This window comes from Chelonia mydas, chromosome 2 (assembly GCF_015237465.2).
Source record: "Chelonia mydas isolate rCheMyd1 chromosome 2, rCheMyd1.pri.v2, whole genome shotgun sequence".
NCBI classification, from domain to species: domain Eukaryota; kingdom Metazoa; phylum Chordata; order Testudines; family Cheloniidae; genus Chelonia; species Chelonia mydas.
Genome location: NC_057850.1, coordinates 30,467,163 through 30,489,789, shown reverse-complemented (window position 1 = coordinate 30,489,789; position 22,627 = coordinate 30,467,163).

Here is a 22,627-nt window from a genome sequence, read left to right as displayed (position 1 = left end):
TCTGTTAGAGTCATCAGTCTTCTTCTGAGTGTCTTTGTTGCTTGCAGCATAGGTAGGGGCAGGACAAAGGCCTAGAATATAGCCACTGTATTCTGTTTTATACCTTTAATCCATGTGCTTGGAAAACACAAGTCCAGGCATGTCTGGTGGGCATTGCTGAGTCCCCAGGTAAGGTTGAGCAATTCCCCTGGTGTGGTCTCATGCAAGTGAGTCATTGAATTATAGCTCCCTTCCTGGACAATGGCTGTTAATGGTTGTCTGACACCCCTCCCGGGCATTGATTGCTTTCCTCGCTGTTGTCTCTGGGGAGCTAATATCTGGCTGATTCCCCAATTTACAGCATGGTTTAGTGACAACCGTACAATACAATCTCATAACTTCATGTGCATTAAAGATATACATATTTAGATAGAACAGTAACTTTCAGCCAATCATAGCCTTTTCCCTGATACCTCACATGGCATGCTTTATATGCAATATCACAAATATATACAGATGAGGAATATGGGGGTTACAAGATATTCCCCCTAGGTATAATATGTCACACAAACCATAAAGCCATCACAACAATATTGCATTATATGTTTTGGATTCAAGAAGTGCACGCACTACAGTAACATTAGGAAGTTGGTTTCAGTTGGGAAAGAGATAAATGGGGCTGTGTCCAGAGGATCTGGAGAAAGCCAGTATATATACTAGAAGGGAAGTTGGTAAGGTTAGTACTTAGCAAGGTCGTTATGGGGAGAAAAAACAAAGGGGGAGAGAGGTCTCTTGGGTTGCTCCTGTAGATGAGGTTTGGCATTAAGAGTTGTCAAGTATGTGGTTAGTAGAGTCAATGTTCCCATAAAAGAAACCCCCCCACAAAGAGTTGGAAAGAAGAGCTCTTATAGAATTATGCTTTCTCCCCAGACGATAAGGCATCTGGTTATCAAGAGCATTGTGCCGCTCTGCTTTAGAGGAGTCGCTGCCAGAACTAACAAAGCTTACTTTTAAATGCTGACATTTTGATGCTAAAAATATTTAGGGCGTTGTCTCCTGACTCCTGGTTCTTTCCTAATAAACATGGTTTTGCTTTTCTTCCTCTCAGTGGAGTGGTGGGTGTACAGAGGTAATGAGGGAAAGCAATCAGCTAAGTAGCAAAAAAATCTTTTGAATAGCATAGTTCTACAAAATAAAGCTAAAGTAAAATCAAATATCATGTAAATTATTGGTGTGGGTTGTACTGTGATACAATAATATTAAGTCATATTAACTGAGATGCACTGTAGTTTAACTGAGGAACTGCAGTGGCCTTTTCCACTACCAGCTAACTTCTCTTAGGGCAGATTAATGTTAGAGACTGTATGCTGTAAGAATGACAGTTTAATCAAACACAGCTACATATAAAACTTGGTTCTAATCACAGCTTTAGGGCAATAACACCATGAACTAATGCTTTTACTAAGATTTAAGGAGGGTTAATTCTAATTGATTTCACATTAGCAATGCCCTGATTCACTTTCTGAGATAGTTATTCCTGATTGTAGAAAGAACATTTTTCTTTTTAGTGCATTGAGGTTGAGAATAGGGTGGTTTTTGTTAAGAATACAGGTTCATGTAGCACATCTGGAGCAAAAGAAACTGTAATGACTAAATTAGCACTCTGTCAGGGTGTCTAAATTAGCACTCTGTCAGGCAATATGGTAGGAGAGGTCTAAAATGATCAACCACATTATGTTCTAGGTTTCAGAGTAGCAGCCGTGTTAGTCTGTATTCGCAAAAAGAAAAGGAGTACTTGTGGCACCTTAGAGACTAACAAATTTATTTGAACATAAGCTTTTGTGAGCTACAGCTCACTTCATCGGATGCATTGTTATACAGACTGGGATCCCATTACATCACAAGGAGCCCTCACTGTGTAGCTGAGAGAAGAATCTGGACCAATAAGTACACATTTGTTTATATATAAGAATTTATGCTTTCTTCATTTGAAATAATTAATCTTAAAGGTGTACGCTAACCAAGGTTCCCTCTAATTTTTGACAGGCCGTGTGCACAAAAAATTTCTTCTGTGCAAATTGTTGTGCTTCTGTGCAAATTTTTGTGCATTTTGCTGTGTGCGGAGGGTTTAGGATCTGTGTGCGCATGCGCACACATGCACAGCTTAGAGGGAACAATGACGCTAACCCTGAACATCAAGGTATAGGCAAGCTCCTGACGCCTCTCACCACCATCATCACCAGCAACTCTACTCACTGAGAAAGAGCCTTTCCAGAAAGCCATCAGCCACACCGCATATCTCTGTGTGGGGAAAGAAACCTGGGAACAGGGGTGCACAAGATCTTTTCCACTTCTTGGTTAATCTTTAAGGAGGTAGACATTTTCAAAGATGCTGAGCACCTGCAACTCCTGTTCACTTTTGTGGGAATTTTGGGTGTTCAGCAATTTCCAAATCAGGACACATTTGGTTAAGGTGTGCAAATATGGATTCAGGAGTATAATGTTGTCATAAATATAAAGGGAAGGGTAAACCCCTGTAAAATCCCTCCTGGCCAGAGGAAATCTCCTCTCACCTGTAAAGGGTTAAGAAGCTAAAGGTAACCTCGCTGGCACCTGACCAAAATGACCAATGAGGAGACAAGATAATTTCAAAAGCTGGGAGGAGGGAGAGAAACAAAGGGTATGTGTGTCTGTCTATATTTTGTCTTTGCCGGGGATAGACCAGGAATGAAGCCTTAGAACTTTTAGTAAGTAATCTAGCTAGGTACGTGTTAGATTATGATTTCTTTAAATGGCTGAGAAAAGAATTGTGCTGAATAGAATAACTATTTCTGTCTGTGTATCTTTTTTGTAACTTAAGGTTTTGCCTAGAGGGGTTCTCTATGTTTTGAATCTAATTACCCTGTAAAGTATTTACCATCCTGATTTTACAGGGGGGATTTTTTTTTTTATTTCTATTTACTTCTATTTCTATTAAAAGTCTTCTTGTAAGAAAACTGAATGCTTTTTCATTGTTCTCAGATCCAAGGGTTTGGGTCTGTGGTCACCTATGCAAATTGGTGAGGCTTTTTATCCAACATTTCCCTGGAAAGGGGGGGTGCAAGTGTTGGGAGGATTGTTCATTGTTCTTAAGATCCAAGGGTCTGGGTCTGTAGTCACCTAGGCAAATTGGTGAGGCTTTTTACCAAACCTTGTCCAGGAAGTGGGGTGCAAGGTTTTGGGAAGTATTTTGGGGGGAAAGACGTGTCCAAACAGCTCTTCCCCAGTAACCAGTATTTGTTTGGTGGTGGTAGCGGCCAATCCAAGGACAAAGGGTGGAATATTTTGTACCTTGGGGAAGTTTTGACCTAAGCTGGTAAAGATAAGCTTAGGAGGTTTTTTTCATGCAGGTCCCCACATCTGTACCCTAGAGTTCAGAGTGGGGGAGGAACCTTCTCCAAGTACCACTTCCCATCCCAGAAAGTTCCCCACCTACAAAGCAGGCGATGATACTGAGGCCTTCCTAGAAAACTTCGAAAGGGCCTGCCTTGGGTACAACATCTCTACTGACCAATACATGGTAGAGCTGAGGCCGCAGCTCAGTGGACCCTTAGCTGAGGTGGCAGCTGAAATGCCTAAAGAACACATGAACAAGTATGAACTGTTTAAATCCAAGGCGAGAGTCAGAATGGGGATAACACCCGAGCAGTCTCGTCGGAGGTTCAGAGCCCTAAGGTGGAAACCAGATGTGTCATTTACCCGACATGCCTACCACATTGTGAAGCATTGGGAGGCCTGGATATCCGGAGCAAGTGTTGAATCTCCAGTAAATTTGCCCTTCCTAATGCAAATGGAACAATTCTTAGAGGGTGTTCCTGAGGAAATAGAAAGATACATCCTAGATGGGAAGCCCAAAACTGTAATCGAGGCAGGAGAGATTGGAGCCAGATGGGTGGAGGTGGCAGAGAAGAAGAAAACTGGTCGCAGTTGGAGCGGAGACCAGAAGGGACCACCCCAGACCACACCCTATTACCGGGGGCCGCCCAAAGCCCCACCTACCTCCCAAAGAACCCTCCAGACCCCTTATCGTCCCTCCACCCCGTTCTCCAGCAACCCTCCTCGCCCCAGTGACCAGTCAGCTGGACGATGTTTTAAATGTAACGAGCTGGGGCATGTAAAGGCCAACTGCCCCAAGAACCCCAACAGATTACAGTTCATTGCACCGGAATCGCACCAGAGGTCCACAGGCCCAGATACCTCCCAGATACCCTTGGAGCGGAGGGAAACTGTGAGTGTGGGCGGGAAGAAGGTCACCGCGTGGAGGGACACCGGAGCACAAGTGTCAGCTATCCATGCTTCCTTAGTGGACCCCAATTTAATCAACCCAGAGATCCAAGTGACGATTCAACCCTTCAAGTCCAACTCTTTCGATTTGCCTACAGCCAAGTTGCCTGTCCAGTACAAGGGCTGGTCCGGAACGTGGACTTTTGCAGTCTATGATGATTATCCCATCCCCATGCTGTTGGGGGAAGACTTGGCCAATCATGTGAAGCAGGCCAAGAGGGTGGGAACGGTCACCCGCAGCCAGGCTAACCAAGCCGTGAGGCCTAGCTCTGTTCCGGAAACTTCTATCAGGACCCGGTCAGAGGTGATGGATCCGGACCCCAGACCAATGTCTGCAACAGCAGTAGTGGATCCAGTCCCAGAGACCCAGACGGAACCAGTCCCAGAACCGGAACCAGCCGAACAACCAACACCAGACCCATTGCCAGCACTGAATCCAGTACTTGCAACCTCAACACCAGAGGGCCCCACCGACCCTGAACCGACAGCAGCCGATAACCCGACACAAGAGGCTCAGCCGGAGCCTGAATCCCAACATAGTTCACCAGCGGAGAGCGGTTCACAGTCAACAGAAACAGCCCCATCCCCTATATCGCTTCCAGAGGGACCAAGCCTAGGTCCACAATCCAATAAGGAACTGATGTCTCCAGCATCAAGGGAACAGTTCCAGACCGAACAGGAAGCAGATGAAAGCCTCCAGAGAGCTTGGACGGCGGCACGGAGCCACCCACCGCCTCTCAGCTCTTCTAATCGATCCAGGTTTGTTGTAGAAAGAGGACTTTTATACAAGGAAACTCTTTCTGGTGGACACCAGGAAGACTGGCATCCTCAGAGACAGTTGGTAGTTCCAACTAAATACCGGGCCAAGCTCTTGAGCTTGGCCCACGATCATCCTAGTGGCCATGCTGGGGTGAACAGGACCAAAGACCGTTTGGGGGGGTCATTCCACTGGGAGGGAATGGGCAAGGATGTTTCTACCTATGTCCAGTCTTGTGAGGTGTGCCAAAGAGTGGGAAAGCCCCAAGACCAGGTCAAAGCCCCTCTCCAGCCACTCCCCATCATTGAAGTTCCATTTCAGCGAGTAGCTGTGGATATTCTGGGTCCTTTTCCGAAAAAGACACCCAGAGGAAAGCAGTACATACTGACTTTCATGGATTTTGCCACCCGATGGCCGGAAGCAGTAGCTCTAAGCAACACCAGGGCTAAAAGTGTGTGCCAGGCACTAGCAGACATTTTTGCCAGGGTAGGTTGGCCCTCCGACATCCTCACAGATGCAGGGACTAATTTCCTGGCAGGAACTATGAAAAACCTTTGGGAAGCTCATGGGGTAAATCACTTGGTTGCCACTCCTTACCACCATCAAACAAATGGCATGGTGGAGAAGTTTAATGGAACTTTGGGGGCCATGATACGTAAATTCGTAAATGAGCACTCCAATGATTGGGACCTAGTGTTGCAGCAGTTGCTCTTTGCCTACAGAGCTGTACCACACCCCAGTTTAGGGTTTTCCCCATTTGAACTTGTATATGGCCGTGAGGTTAAGGGGCCATTGCAGTTGGTGAAGCAGCAATGGGAGGGATTTACACCTTCTCCAGGAACTAACATTCTGGACTTTGTAACCAACCTACAAAACACCCTCCGAACCTCTTTAGCCCTTGCTAAAGAAAACTTACAGGATGCTCAAAAAGAGCAAAAAGCCTGGTATGATAAACATGCCAGAGAGCGTTCCTTCAAAGTAGGGGACCAGGTCATGGTCTTAAAGGCGCTCCAGGCCCATAAAATGGAAGCATCGTGGGAAGGGCCATTCACGGTCCAGGAGCGCCTGGGAGCTGTTAATTATCTCATAGCATTCCCCACCTCCAACCGAAAGCCTAAGGTGTACCATATTAATTCTCTAAAGCCCTTTTATTCCAGAGAATTAAAGGTTTGTCAGTTTACAGCCCAGGGAGGAGACGACGCTGAGTGGCCTGAAGGTGTCTACTACGAAGGGAAATGTGCTGGTGGTGTGGAAGAGGTGAACCTCTCCATGACCCTTGGGCGTATGCAGCGACAGCAGATCCAGGAGCTGTGCACTAGCTACGCGCCAACGTTCTCAGCCACCCCAGGACTGACTGAACGGGCATACCACTCCATTGACACAGGTAATGCTCGCCCAATTAGAGTCCAACCTTACCGGGTGTCTCCTCAAGCTAAAACTGCTATAGAACGGGAGATCCGGGATATGTTACAGATGGGTGTAATCCGCCCCTCTGAAAGTGCATGGGCATCTCCAGTGGTTCTAGTTCCCAAACCAGATGGGGAAATACGTTTTTGCGTGGACTACCGTAAGCTAAATGCTGTAACTCGCCCAGACAACTATCCAATGCCACGCACAGATGAACTATTAGAGAAACTGGGACGGGCCCAGTTCATCTCTACCTTGGACTTAACCAAGGGGTACTGGCAGGTACCGCTAGATGAATCTGCCAAGGAAAGGTCAGCCTTCACCACACATCTCGGGCTGTATGAATTTAATGTACTCCCTTTCGGGCTGCGAAATGCACCCGCCACCTTCCAAAGACTTGTAGATGGTCTCCTAGCAGGATTAGGAGAATATGCAGTCGCCTACCTTGACGATGTGGCCATATTTTCGGATTCCTGGGCAGACCACCTGGAACATCTACAAAAAGTCCTTGAGCGCATAAGGGAGGCAGGACTAACTGTTAAGGCTAAGAAGTGTCAAATAGGCCTAAACAGAGTGACTTACCTTGGACACCAGGTGGGTCAAGGAACTATCAGCCCCCTACAGGCCAAAGTGGATGCTATCCAAAAGTGGCCTGTCCCAAAGTCAAAGAAACAGGTTCAATCCTTCTTAGGCTTGGCCGGTTATTACAGACGATTTGTACCGCACTACAGCCAAATCGCCGCCCCACTGACAGACCTAACCAAAAAGAAACAGCCAAATGCGGTTCAGTGGACCGAAAAGTGTCAGAAGGCCTTTACCAAGCTTAAAGCGACACTCATGTCTGACCCTGTACTAAGGGCCCCAGACTTTGACAAACCGTTCCTAGTAACCACAGATGCGTCCGAGCGTGGTGTGGGAGCAGTTTTAATGCAGAAAGGACCTGATCAAGAATTCCACCCTGTAGTGTTTCTCAGCAAAAAACTGTCTGAGAGGGAAAGCCACTGGTCAGTCACTGAAAAAGAATGTTACGCCATTGTCTACGCTCTGGAAAAGCTACGCCCATATGTTTGGGGACGGCGTTTCCACCTGCAAACCGACCATGCTGCACTGAAGTGGCTTCACACGGTCAAAGAAAATAGCAAAAAACTTCTTCGGTGGAGTTTAGCTCTCCAAGATTTTGATTTTGACATCCAACACATCTCAGGAGCTTCTAACAAAGTGGCTGATGCACTCTCCCGTGAAAGTTTCCCAGAATCAACTGGTTAAAATCGTCCTTGAGATGTAGAAAATATTGTTAGTCTTTATGTACTTGGTAGTATATTTAGAGATGCATGTGTCTTATTAACTCTGTTTTTCCTAGAGCTCCAGGAAGAAATCCCAGCCAGTGTTTCACCCTAGCTGAGATTTGGGGGGCGTGTCATAAATATAAAGGGAAGGGTAAACCCCTGTAAAATCCCTCCTGGCCAGAGGAAATCTCCTCTCACCTGTAAAGGGTTAAGAAGCTAAAGGTAACCTCGCTGGCACCTGACCAAAATGACCAATGAGGAGACAAGATAATTTCAAAAGCTGGGAGGAGGGAGAGAAACAAAGGGTATGTGTGTCTGTCTATATTTTGTCTTTGCCGGGGATAGACCAGGAATGAAGCCTTAGAACTTTTAGTAAGTAATCTAGCTAGGTACGTGTTAGATTATGATTTCTTTAAATGGCTGAGAAAAGAATTGTGCTGAATAGAATAACTATTTCTGTCTGTGTATCTTTTTTGTAACTTAAGGTTTTGCCTAGAGGGGTTCTCTATGTTTTGAATCTAATTACCCTGTAAAGTATTTACCATCCTGATTTTACAGGGGGGATTTTTTTTTTTATTTCTATTTACTTCTATTTCTATTAAAAGTCTTCTTGTAAGAAAACTGAATGCTTTTTCATTGTTCTCAGATCCAAGGGTTTGGGTCTGTGGTCACCTATGCAAATTGGTGAGGCTTTTTATCCAACATTTCCCTGGAAAGGGGGGGTGCAAGTGTTGGGAGGATTGTTCATTGTTCTTAAGATCCAAGGGTCTGGGTCTGTAGTCACCTAGGCAAATTGGTGAGGCTTTTTACCAAACCTTGTCCAGGAAGTGGGGTGCAAGGTTTTGGGAAGTATTTTGGGGGGAAAGACGTGTCCAAACAGCTCTTCCCCAGTAACCAGTATTTGTTTGGTGGTGGTAGCGGCCAATCCAAGGACAAAGGGTGGAATATTTTGTACCTTGGGGAAGTTTTGACCTAAGCTGGTAAAGATAAGCTTAGGAGGTTTTTTTCATGCAGGTCCCCACATCTGTACCCTAGAGTTCAGAGTGGGGGAGGAACCTTGACAAATGTTATGTACCTGAGTTTGAAAATATTGGCCACTATTGGGTAATAAGAGGAGGTAAATGGAGAAAGCATTGGACAGGGACTCAGGATACCTGATTTTGCTTCCTGGTTCAGCCACAAATCTCTGTGTATCCTTGGACAAGGGATTGAATCTACTGTGTGCCTCTCTTCCCAATCTATAAAATGGTACAATATCTCGGTATCTCACAAGGGTGTTGTGAAGATAAAGTTCACTCACTTTGAGATGGGCTCAGGTGCTATAGTGCTGAGGCCCATAAAAATACTTAGCAGATAGAGGTTCCAGGAGGGGAAAATGTCTCATTTCTGCTTAAAACCAATATTCCGAGTGAAAGCAACCTTCATTGTCCATATAGTAATGTGGTGTCACTATAACAGGCTCAATAGACCTGCTGCATTTTTAATAGCCTTCCAAAAATGACACCGAAAAATAAAACCCTCTACCTATGTGGTAGGGGAAACATAAGCTTCCTAAATTATATGCCACCTGAACAGAACCTCTGAATCAAGTAAAAGAGTTAAGCAAAACATTTAAAAAACTTTTTAAAACTCTTTACCTCCTCCTGTACTTTGATTTGTACTGTTTCATATTTAATGACACTGTGAGTAACATGACCTAATGCAACACGGCACACTTTCATTGTCTTTTGAAAATGGAACAAGGCAATATGGTAAAGCGTGAAATACCCTGGTGTGCGCCCTTGATTAATCACTACTCAAATTCACTTTATACTAGTTACAGTCTCTCCCACCCCTTGCACTGCATTTACAGACTTGTGCTTTTTAACTGGGTCTTTTCTTTTCATCCTCATATGTTGTAAATCTTCCTGCTATATTAATCAGAATTCACCACTACTGCTTTATCTGAGAGTGAGCTAAGGTCATCCTTTCAGATACACAACTGTACTTCCTTTACAACAGTCTTCTTAATCACGTTTCCCATAGTTTTAATTGGTTTTAAGACCAGAAGGGAACGTGATGATCATCTAGTCTGATCCCTTGCTAACAAAGGCGATAGAACTACAACCAGTAATTCCTGCATCTAGCCCATATCATCTGTTTGAGCTGTATCTTTTAGTAAGACATCCTATCTCTATTTAGAAAACTTCAAGTGATGGAGAATCAATGACATCCCTAGGTAAGTTGATCCAGTGGTTAATTACCCTCACTATAAATAGATAGGATAATTAACTCTTTTTTTCTCTCTCTCTCTCTAGTGTGTGTGTGTGTGTGTGTGTGTGTGTGTGTGTGTATTTATATTATTTATAGCTGATTTTTTTTCTAGCTTCACCTTCTAGACATAGGATATTCTTATGCTTTTGTCTTATGCTATGTTGAAGAGACCTCTATTATCAGATATATTCTCCCCAGATAGCTACTTATTGACCATGATCAAGTCAATTCTTAATCTTCTCTTGTATAAACTAAATCTGTTGGGCTTTTTTTTAGATTCCTCTTGTAAAGTAAATTTTCCAGACAAAGATTATTCTTATAGCTCTTTTCTGAACCCTTTTCAATTTTTCAACACCCTTTCTGAAGTGTTGAACCAGTATTCCAATAATGATCCCAATAATGCCATGCACAGTGGGAATAACCTATCCCTTCTTCTGCTTATACATCCATGAATGACATTTGCTTTCCTAGCAATGGTTCACACTGGGAGCTCATGTTCAGTTGGTTATGAACCATATCCCCTAAATCCTTTAATGAGTGACTGTTTCCCAGCATACAGACGAGCACCCCTTAAGGGTTTAGTTTTCTGTAAGAAGGGTTCAGTTATCCTGATGTCTTGTGAGATGCTAAGTCAGTTCAGGGAATATCAGGCGGTTGCACACCTGGGGAAGGGACTCCATAACTCCATGTGGAGGGTCACACTTATACAAAGGTATTGATTACCTTTATCTGGTAGGCCATATTTTTTTTAACTGGCCCTGGAGGAATTAGTGATTTAAGGGTGAAGGAAGATTTTCTGCTTAAGTAAATGTTTCTCGTTGATACTGAAACCACTCCAAGTAAAACTCATCCCTTTTGATGTATTGGCACTGCCAACATCAGTTTCAGCCTGCTCCAGAGAAGGTCAGTCATTATATCCCTGATCCTGCATTGACTTGTTCAACTACTTAACTTTATATACTGAGAATAATCCCACTGATTTTGTTTGGGCTTCTCAAAGTGTGTAAAGTTAAGCGCATGTGTACATCTTTTCAATATTGGGACTTATGTTTGGTGTTTGATGGAGAGAAAATAAGCTACACAAATATATTAAACTATTTAAGATTCTTCCATTAGGTTCTCCTGTGAGTCTCCCATGAACTTTAGTGGAAGTACCATATGTATCTTCAGGAGCAGGATTTAGCTCTAAATGTTTTTAAAGCACTCCATATGTATGCTAAAGAGGGCTGAGGTGTCTTAATTGAAAGTTTAAGGTCCTATTTCCACAGGTTCAGAATCATTTTACAGGGATAAAGTGGGAAAGAGAAGAAAGAGTGGGAAAAGGAGGAACAAATGGGGGGACAAAGCAAACATTTTATTAGTATTATTTATTTATCTATTAGTATAATTATTGGATATGTGAGAAATTTTTGAAAAACGCTGAAAATGCTTCAAGTTTTCACTTCTGGGGTTGTGATGCATATGCTAAAATGCACTGTTTCCCGTGATTTTGCATTAGCAAAAATGACTGATTTGATGACAACATCATCAAAAAGTCAGCACAATTAGTGCTGATGCATTTTCAAATTCTGAGATAGGTTATGGTTATTTTTGTCCCATGATTCAAGTCGTGTTATTTCTTCAGGTTTCCTGGTTGAATGAGCATAGCTTGTACGCAGAGGCAGGTCTGCAGAAGACATCTGAATGTGTTTGTTCACAGCACATATTAGGAATGAGATGTTTCAATTACTAGAAAGAAAAGGAGTACTTGTGGCACCTTAGAGACTAACCAATTTATTTGAGCATAAGCTTTCGTGAGCTACAGCTCACTTCATCGGATGCATACTGTGGAAACTGCAGAAGACATTATATACACAGAGACCATGAAACAATACCTCCTCCCACCCCACTCTCCTGCTGATAATAGCTGATCTAAAGTGATCACTCTCCTTACAATGTGTATGATAATCAAGTTGGGCCATTTACAGCACAAATCCAAGTTTTCTCACCCTCCGCCCCCCGCCCCCCACACAAACTCACTCTCCTGCTGGTAATAGCCCATCCAAAGTGACCACTCTCTTTACAATGTGTATGATAATCAAGTTGGGCCATTTCCAGCACAAATCCAGGTTTTCTCACCCCCCCGCCTTTTTTTCCAAAAACCACACACACAAACTCACTCTCCTGCTGGTAATAGCTTATCCAAAGTGACCACTCTCCTTACAATGTGTATGAAAATCAAGGTGGGCCATTTCCAGTTGATTATCATACACATTGTAAAGAGAGTGGTCACTTTGGATGGGCTATTACCAGCAGGAGAGTGAGTTTGTGTGTGTGGTTTTTGGAAAAAAAGGCGGGGGGGTGAGAAAACCTGGATTTGTGCTGGAAATGGCCCAACTTGATTATCATACACATTGTAAGGAGAGTGATCGCTTTAGATAAGCTATTACCAGCAGGAGAGTGGGGTGGGAGGAGGTATTGTTTCATGGTCTCTGTGTATATAATGTCTTCTGCAGTTTCCACAGTATGCATCCGATGAAGTGAGCTGTAGCTCACAAAAGCTTATGCTCAAATAAATTGGTTAGTCTCTAAGGTGCCACAAGTACTCCTTTTCTTTTTGTGAATACAGACTAACACAGCTGTTAGTCTGAAACCTGTCAATTACCAGAGTGAGCCTTCACCAAACACATCAGAGGGCAGTAACAGCCCATCCATTCTCCTCACCTGCAATAACAAAACATAGGGGGCATTGGAGTTATCTGGTAAAGATAAAGGGAATTTGTGTGGATGGAGGGATTTGTGGCCTGGTGAAGTCATCCAGGTTTAGGTGTTTTGGGGTATATCTGGGTACCAAACTCTTGTTACTGATCCAATCCAAACTACTGTATGAACCCTTTAAAGTTACCACATGACTAGATTTATATGAACTTTTCTAAAGTTGAGAATATTTTACTATGAGCTGACAGTATTCAGTATTATTTTTTGCAGTATTCAACATGCATAGTAGTGATACCAGCAGAACTAGTAGGTGGGAGTATATCCAACACCTTTAAATTAGAGGGGAAGATGCTGTAAGAAAAGGAGAACGAGGAGGAATATGCTAGAAAAAACCTTATAAGAGATGTCAGAAGCAACTCCAAAGTCCTCAATCTTTGATGTGTGAATCTTCTTGACTCTGCATCTTCAGTGTTATCTGCTATTTGCAGAATAAAACAGTAAGCTGTAGCATGGCTGGGACTCATGTTCACACAGAGGTTTTCAGGCCCATGCACCTATGAACTAAAATGTTTGACTGTGGAGGCATGTCGTTATGAGGCCATTTTTAAATACTAAATCTATTTTAAAAGTATCAGTACCGGACAAGGATAATTTCTGATCCTGAGTCAGTCAGCAGAGCAACAGGGGAAGGAATGGGAAAGAGTGAGGACAGTTGGGGGCAAAACTTCAGGGATGAATCCTCAGCTACACCAAGCTCATGATGAACACACCTAAGGAGAAGGGTGTGAGGCTGAGGACTGCTCTGAGTTAGCTTGGCTGCACCACTATGGACCAAACTCTCCTCTTCCCTCCCCATTCCTTTCACATTCCCTGTGTGAAATGGAAGGGAGCAGATGGCTATGCTGGGCTTCTGATATCTGAAGATTTCCACAAAGTAGGAGAACCTTTAGGGCAATCTTCAAGCTGCTTCACCTCAGCAATGCAAAGCAGTCAGAATGGTGGCTGAGGATTTGTTTCTCCAAGTTGATCATGAAACAAAATTTATCCTTTTCAGTACAAGTGAATACATAATTTTCTCTCTGTGTCCCTCATTCTGTCCCTTTTCCTTCTTCCTGCCAATTACTCCAAGCTGTCAAGAATTAATATTTCTTCTGTATAATATGCATACCTGTCTGTCATATGTGAATAATGTGAGTGTGCTTAAGGGGTGAATGTGGGTGTGCATGTATGTGTGTGTATACACTCTACTCATGATCCACATACAATGCTTGTCACATGGTATTTCTCTCCTCAGAGTGCATTTTTTATGGCTGTCTATTCAAATGACATAAAAATGACATCACAACTGGGAAAAATGGCTTTATGGATACTTTGAAGGTTGCTGTACCTGTCTCTGTCTAATTTCTGCCAAAACCATCTGTCATCCAGTTGGACAAATTGGCAGAGCTTCTGACTGTGACTCAAATTGGAGAGATAAAGTAGTATGTGGAAAAGAATATTGTGAAGGGAAGGTGGGGGGACAAGAGAAGGAATGCTAATGGTAATGCTAGTTAGGGTAGTCACATTAACATTAGTAGTAGTGTTTGCATAAGTAACCTAATGATCTGTGTACTGATTGCAACACAGTGGATAACATCCAACCTTCTTTAATTCATTTCCAAATGTGGTACCAAAATATGCATGACTGAAAATGTTCATGATTAATCCCCAGTAGACCCAGTCCAGAAGGAGTCTTCCACCGAACACAAGTTTTTTAGTCATGAATTGACTGCATTGGCTGACCACAGTATGTGAAAAAAATAAAACAAAAAACATACAACAGTGGTACTAGTTAAACTCTCATGAAATATTATGCCTCACACAAAACTAAATCTGACCCAATATTTGATGAGACCTCAGGCAGTTACTTTGAAATAATTTCTGATGGTCAAAAGTATAACTGGGTTCAAAAAGAATTAGATATATTTATGGAGGATAGGTCCATTAGCCAAGATTGTTAGGGACACAAGCACATGCTCTGGGTGTCCCTAAATCTCTGACTGCAAGAATCTGCGACAGGATGACAGGAGATGAATCACTCGATAATTGCCCTGTTCTGTTTGTTCCTTCTGAAGCATCTGGCACTGGTCACTGTCAGAAGATACGATGCTGGGCTAGATGGACCATATGGTCTGACCAAGTGAGGCAATTCTTATACTTTTATGTTGTTAGCTAAGATATCTGGCAAAAGTGTAGATTTGTTTTACATCAGGCTATCTGAAACCCTAATGCTAAATTGGTGGTACACCCCTATAATAAGACCTATAATTCCAGACCATATATTCCTTCAAATTATTTTGATATTTTGAGCATTCCCAACTAATTATAGCCACCTTCTCTTGTCTTTTCCTTGTATTTGCTCCTGAGAGATTAACTTGCAGCTAGGAAAAACAACAAGGAGTCCTTGTGGCACCCTAGAGACGAACAAATTTATTTGGGCATAAGCTTTCGTGGGCTAGAACCCACTTCATCAGATGCATGGAGTGGATAATGCAGGAGCAGGTATAAATACATGAAAAGATGTGAGTTGCTTATGTATTTATACCTGCTCCTGCATTTTCCACTCCATGCATCTGATGAAGTGGGTTCTAGCCCACAAAAGCTTATGGCCAAATAAATTTGTTAGTCTCTAAGGTGCCACAAGGACTCCTCGTTGTTTTTGCTGATACAGACTAACACGGCTACCACTCTGAAACTTGCAGCTAGGAGTTTTCTAGACTTTCATTATGTAGCAATCTGTTTGTGACTCTAACAACATCCAAATGCAACAGGGCAAGGGGCTCGCTGATGTCTGGTAGTAAGTTTCATCTGGTCTGACCAATTCAGTGTACCCCAACTCATTGGTGTCATAACCTGTATCTAAAAGGTGTCATGTAAGACATCAATGGAAGGCTAATAACATAACGATCATTAAGATTGTTACATGATGTACATATGGAGGACAAATGCAAAATTAAAAGCATACTGGAAATTATTTTATCAAAGCATATCTATCAGGCAAGGCTAAAGTTACTTCACCCTAGAGGAACATAGTTCTGGCACTTGGAAGGTACTTTAAGAGACAATGGGAATGCAATTTACACAGAAGGTAAAGAGGACCATCAAGCTAACAATGGGAGGAGGTAACACTAAAGCATCACAACAGGGGGAGGCAATTTCAGGAAACAGAATAATTTGCATTTTAGGAAACACCAGTGGGATAAGAAATTAGCAGAAATCACCAGACTCCATGTTGCCTTCCTCAGACCTTGAATGAACTTTACTTTGTGGGGCAATAGTCAGAAGAATCCATTTTGAAGGTTGACCAGATGTAAAAGAAACGGGCGAACAACCACAAGGGATCTTTCTCTAAGAAGACAAAGGAACCAAGCACTTTGGACTTTGTGAGAGATCCTGACCAAAGGGTTGGTCAGCCACTTTACTGGAAGGTAGTATGATAAAAAATCTCACCTTGAACAAAGACCGTAGTTTTGTTAAGTCTTATGCTATAGAAAGCATGTTTTCACTTTTATGTCCTTGTAGCTATTCCTAATTCTATCCTTTACACCTGAACTCTTAAAATCATATCTCCTTTTGTTAATAAACAACTACAGGAATATCTCACTACTAAGTGTAGCAGGAAAAGTTTTCGCAAAATTCATCTTATAGACTCATAGAATCATAGAACTGGAAAGGAACTCGAGAAGAATTAGTAGGGGAAGCAAAAGTGGATGGGAACCTGGGAGGCAGTGATCATGAGATGGTCGAGTTCGGGATCCTGACACAAGGAAGAAAGGGAAGCAGCAGAATACGGACCCTGGACTTCAGAAAAGCAGACTTTGACTCCCTCAGGGAACTGATGGGCAAGATCCCCTGGGAGAATAACATGAGGGGGAAAGGAGTCCAGGAGAGCTGGCTGTATTTTAAAGAATCCTTATTGAGGTTACAGGGACAAACCATCCCGACGTGTAGAAAGAATAGTAAATATGGCAGGCGACCAGCTTGGCTTAACAGTGAAATCCTTGCTGATCTTAAACACAAAAAAGAGGCTTACAAGAAGTGGAAGATTGGAAAAATGACCAGGCATGAGTATATAAATATTTCTCGGGCATGTAGGAATGAAATCAGGAAGGCTAAATCACACCTGGAGTTGCAGCTAGCGAGGGATGTTAAGAGTAACACGAAGGGTTTCTTCAGGTATGTTGGCAACAAGAAGAAAGCCAAGGAAAGTGTGGGCCCCTTACTGAATGAGGGAGGCAACCTAGTGACAGAGGATGTGGAAAAAGCTAATGTACTCAATGCTTTTTTTGCCTCTGTCTTCACGAACAAGGTCAGCTCCCTGACTACTGCACTGGGCAGCACAGCATGGGGAGGAGGTGACCAGCCCTCTGTGAAGGAAGAAGTGGTTCGGGACTATTTAGAAAAACTGGATGTGCACAAGTCCATGGGGCCAGATGCGTTGCATCCGAGAGTGCTAAAGGAATTGGCGGATGTGTTTGCAGAGCCATTGGCCATTATCTTTGAAAACTCATGGCAATCGGGGGAAGTCCCGGAAGACTGGAAAAAGGCTAATGTAGTGCCAATCTTTAAAAAAGGGAAGAAGGAGGATCCTGGGAACTACAGGCCAGTCAGCCTCACCTCAGTCCCCGGAAAAATCATGGAGCAGGTCCTCAAGGAATCAATTCTGAAGCACTTAGAGGAGAGGAAAGTGATCAGGAACAGTCAGCATGGATTCACCAAGGGAAAGTCATGCCTGACTAATCTAATTGCCTTCTATGATGAGATAACTGGTTCTGTGGATGAAGGGAAAGCAGTGGACGTGTTATTCCTCGACTTTAGCAAAGCTTTTGACACGGTCTCCCACAGTATTCTTGTCAGCAAATTAAGGAAGTATGGGCTGGATGAATGCACTATAAGGTGGGTAGAAAGCTGGCTAGATTGTCGGGCTCAACGGGTAGTGATCAATGGCTCCATGTCTAGTTGGCAGCCGGTGTCAAGTGGAGTGCCCCAGGGGTCGGTCCTGGGGCCGGTTTTGTTCAATATCTTCATTAATGATCTGGAGGATGGTGTGGATTGCACCCTCAGCAAGTTTGCGGATGACAGTAAACTGGGAGGAGTGGTAGATACGCTGGAGGGTAGGGATAGGATACAGAGGGACCTAGACAAATTAGAGGATCGGGCCAAAATAAATCTGATGAGGTTCTACAAGGACAAGTGCAGAGTCCTGCACTTAGGACGGAAGAATCCAATGCACCGCTACAGACTAGGGACCGAATGGCTAGGCAGCAGTTCTGCAGAGAAGGACCTAGGGGTGACAGTGGACGAGAAGCTGGATACAAGTCAACAGTGTGCCCTTGTTGCCAAGAAGGCTAATGGCATTTTGGGGTGTATAAGTAGGGGCATTGCCAGCAGATCGAGGGACGTGATCATTCCCCTCTATTCGACACTGGTGAGGCCTCATCTGGAGTACTGTGTCCAATTTTGGGCCCCACACTACAAGAAGGATGTGGATAAATTGGAGAGAGTCCAGCGAAGGGCAACAAAAATGATTAGGGGTCTGGAACACATGACTTATGAGGAAAGGCTGAGGGAACTGGGATTGTTTAGTCTACGGAAGAGAAGAATGAGGGGGGATTTGATAGCTGCTTTTAACTACCTGAAAGGGGGTTCCAAAGAGGATGGCTCTAGACTGTTCTCAATGGTAGCAGACGACAGAACGAGGAGTAATGGTCTCAAGTTGCAATGGGGGAGGTTTAGGTTGGATATTAGGAAAAACGTTTTCACTAGGAGGGTGGTGAAACACGGGAATGCGTTACCTAGGGAGGTGGTGGAATCCCCTTCCTTAGAAGTTTTTAAGGTCAGCCTTACAAAGCCCTGGCTGGGATGATTTAGTTGGGATTGGTCCTGCTCTGGGCAGGGGGTTGGACTAGATGGCCTCCAGAGGTCCGTTCCAACTCTGTTATTCTATGATTCTATGTCATCTAGTCCAGTCCCCTGCCCTCAAGGCAGGACTAAATATTATCTAGGCAATCCCTGACAGGTGTTTGTCCAACCTGCTCTTAAAAATCCCCAATGATGGAGATTCCACCACCTACCTAGGCAATTTATTCCAGTGCTTAACTTCTCTGACAGTTAGGAAGTTTTTCCTAATGTCCAACCTAAACTGCCCTTGCTGCAATTTAAGCCCATTGCTTCTTGTCTTATCCTCAGAGGTTAAGAACAACAATTTTTCTCCCTTCTCCTTGTAGCAACCTTTTATGTACTTGAAAACTGTTATTATGTCCCCTCTCAATCTTCCCTTCTCCAGACTAAACAAACCCAATTTTTTCAATCTTCCTTCATAGGTCATGTTTTCCAGACCTTTAATCATTTTTGTTGCTCTTCTCTGGACTTTCTCCAATTTATCCACATCTTTCCTGAAATGTGCGCCCAGAACAGGACACAATACTCCAGTTGAGGCCTATTTAGTGCAGAGTACAGCGGAACAATTACTTCTCGTGTCTTGCTTACAATAATCCTGCTAATACATCCCAGAATGATGTTTGCTTTTTTTGCAACCTCATTACACTGTTGACTCATATTTAGCTTGTGATCCACTATGACCCCCAGATTCCTTTCTGCAGCTCTCCTTCCTTGGCAGTCATTTCCCATTTCGTATGTATGTTTGTATGATTGTTCCTTCCTAAGTGGAGTACTTTGCATTTGTTCTTATTGAATTTCATCCTATTTACTTCAGACCATTTCTCCAGTCTGTCCAGCTCATTTTGAATGTTAATCCTCTCTTCCAAAGCACTTGCAACCCCACCCAGCTTGGTATCATCCGCAAACTTTATAAGTGTACTCTGTATGCCGTTATCTAAATCATTAATGAAGATATTGAACAGAACTGGACCCTGAACTGATCCCTGCGAGACCCCACTCATTATGCCCTTCCAGCATAACTGTGAACCACTACTCTCTGAGAACAATTTTCCAACCAGTTATGCACCGACCTTATAGTAGCTCCATCTGGGTTGCATTTCCCTAGTTTGTTTATGAGAAGGTCATGCCAGACAGTATCAAAAGCCTTACTAAAGTCAAGATATACCACATCTACTGCTTCCCCCACTATCCACAAGGCTTGTTACCCTGTCAAAGAAAGCTATCAGGTTGGTTTAACATGACATGTTCTTGACAAGTCCATGCTGACTGTTATTTATCATCTTATTATCTTCTAGGTATTTGCAAATTGATTGCTTAATTATTTGCTCCATTATCTTTTCGGGTACAGAAGTTAAGCCAACTGGTCTGTATTTTCCCGGGTTTTCCTTATTTCCCTTTTTATAGATGAGAACTATATTTGCCCTTTTTCAGTCTTCTGGAATGTCTCCCATCTTCCATGACTTTTCAAAGATAATTGCTAATGGCTCAGATATCTCCTCAGTCAGCTCCTTGAGTATTCTAGGATGCATTTCATCAGGCTCTGGTGATTTGAAGACATCTAACTTGTAGTAGCCCTGGTCTACACTGGGGGTGGTGGTGGGAGATTGATCTAAGTTACGCAACTTCAGGCATGTGAATAATGTAGCTGAAGTTGAGGTACTTAGATCGACTTACCGTGGTGTCTCCACGGTGAGTTGACTGCTGCCACTCCCCTGTCGACTCTGCCTGTGCCTCTTGTGGTGCTGGAGTACAGGAGTCAATGGGAGGGCGCTTGGGGATCGATTTATTGCGTCTAGACTAGACGCGATAAATGCATCCCCGCTAGATCGATCACTGCCCACCGATCCGGCGGGTAGTGAAGACATACCTGAAGTAATGTTTGACTTGTTCTTTCCCTATTTTAGACTCTGATCCTATCTCATTTTCACTGTCATTCACTATTTTAGACATCCAATCACCACCAACCTTCTTGGTGAAAACCGAAAAAAAGAAGTTATTAAGCACCTCTGTCATTTCCACATTTTCTGTTATTGTTTTCCCCCCTCATTGAGTAATGGGCCTACTCTGTCCTTGGTCTTCCTCTTACTTCTAATGTATTTGTAGACTGTTTTCTTGTTTCCTTTTATGTCCCAAGCTAGTTTGATCTCGTTTTGTGCCTTGGCTTTTTTAATTTTGTCCCTACACATTTATGTTGTTTGTTTATATTCATCCTTTGTAATTTGACCAACTTTCCACTTTCTGTAGGACTTTTTTTTAGTTTTAGATCATTGAAGATCTCCTGGTTAAGTGAGGGTGGTCTCTTGCTGTACTTTCTATCTTTGCTATGCAATTGGATAGTTTGCTCTTGTGTCCTTAATAATGTCTCTTTGAAAAACCGCCAACTGTCTTAAATTATTTTTCCCCTTAGACTTGCTTCCCATGGGATTTTACATACTAACTCCCTGAGTTTGCTAAAGCTTTCCATCTTAAAATCCATTGTCTTTACTTTGCTGTTCTCCCTCCTACCATTCCTTATAATCTACCATTTCATGATCACTTTCACTCAAGTTCCCTTCCACTTTCAAATTCTCAACCAGTTCTTCCCTATTTGTCAAAATCAAATCTAGAACAGCCTCCCCCCAGTAGCTTTCTCCACCTTCTGAAATAAAAAATTGTCCCAAATACATTCCATGAACTTGTTGGATAATCTGTGCCCTGCTGTGTTATTTTCTCAATAGATGTCTGGGTAGTTGAAGTCCCCCATCACCACTAAATCCTGTGCTTTGGCTGCTTTTGTTAGTTGTTTAAAAAAAATCCTCACATGCCTCTTCTTCCTGGTTTGGTGGTCTGTAGTAGACCCCTACCATGACATCAACCTTGGCTTTTACCCCTTTTATCCTTACCCAGAGACTTTCAACATGTCTGTCTCTTATTTCTATCTCAATCTCAGTCCTAGTGTATACATTTTTAATATATAAGGCAACACCTTCTACCTTTTTACCATGCCTGTCCTTCCTGAGCAAGCTGTACCCTTCTATACTCATATTCCAGTCATGTGTATTATTCCACCAAGTCTCTGTGATGCCAACTATGTCATAGTTGTGTTCATTTACTAGCATTTCAAGTTCTTCCTTCTTATTCCCCATACTTCTCACATTAATATACAGACATCTAAGATACCAATTTGATTCCCCCCCAAGTTGTCTTGTCTCTCCCTATCCCTTCTATAACAGCCCATTCTCCCCCCAGATTCTGATCCTTCTCCCAGGTCTCCATGTTTTTGACTTACCTGTGGGCTTTGGTCACCTGCCCCTGTTGAACCTAGTTTAAAGCCCTCCTCACTAGTTTAGCCAGTCTGTAGCTAAATATGCTTTTCCCCTTCCTCAGTAGGTGGACCCCATCTCTGTTTAGCAGTCCTTCTTCCTGGAACAGCATCCCATGGTCAAGGAAACCTAAGCCCTCCTGGCAACATCATCCTTGCAGACAGGTATTCACCTCCAGGATGCATTTGTCTCTGCCAAGACCCCTACCCTTGACTTGAAGGACTGAAGAGAACACCACCTGCACTCCCAACTCCCTCACCCTTACTCCCAGAGCCCTATAGTCACTTCTGATCTGCTGAGGGTCATACCTTGCAGTATCATTAGTGCTCACATGGATGAGTAGTATGGGGTAGTAGTCAGAAGGTTGGATGATCCTTGCATCTTAGTGCAACTGTAACATTGAGAAACCCCAGTCATCATCGGCGGGATTGAACCTGAGGCTTCTGGAGCTTAGTGTATGAGCCTCTACTGCATGAGCTAAAAGCCATATGGCTCTTGGTAAGGCTTTAGAGCAGACGCATTAATCTCTCTAAGTCATCTCTGTGCCACTAGATGGGACAGAACACCACACCCAGGAAGTGTGTGGGTTACACAACTACAACAGTTAGCTAATCGTGTCTATCCTGAATCACAGTGCAGATTCAGGGCTGGAAGATCAACCATAGACATGATATTTTGTCTGC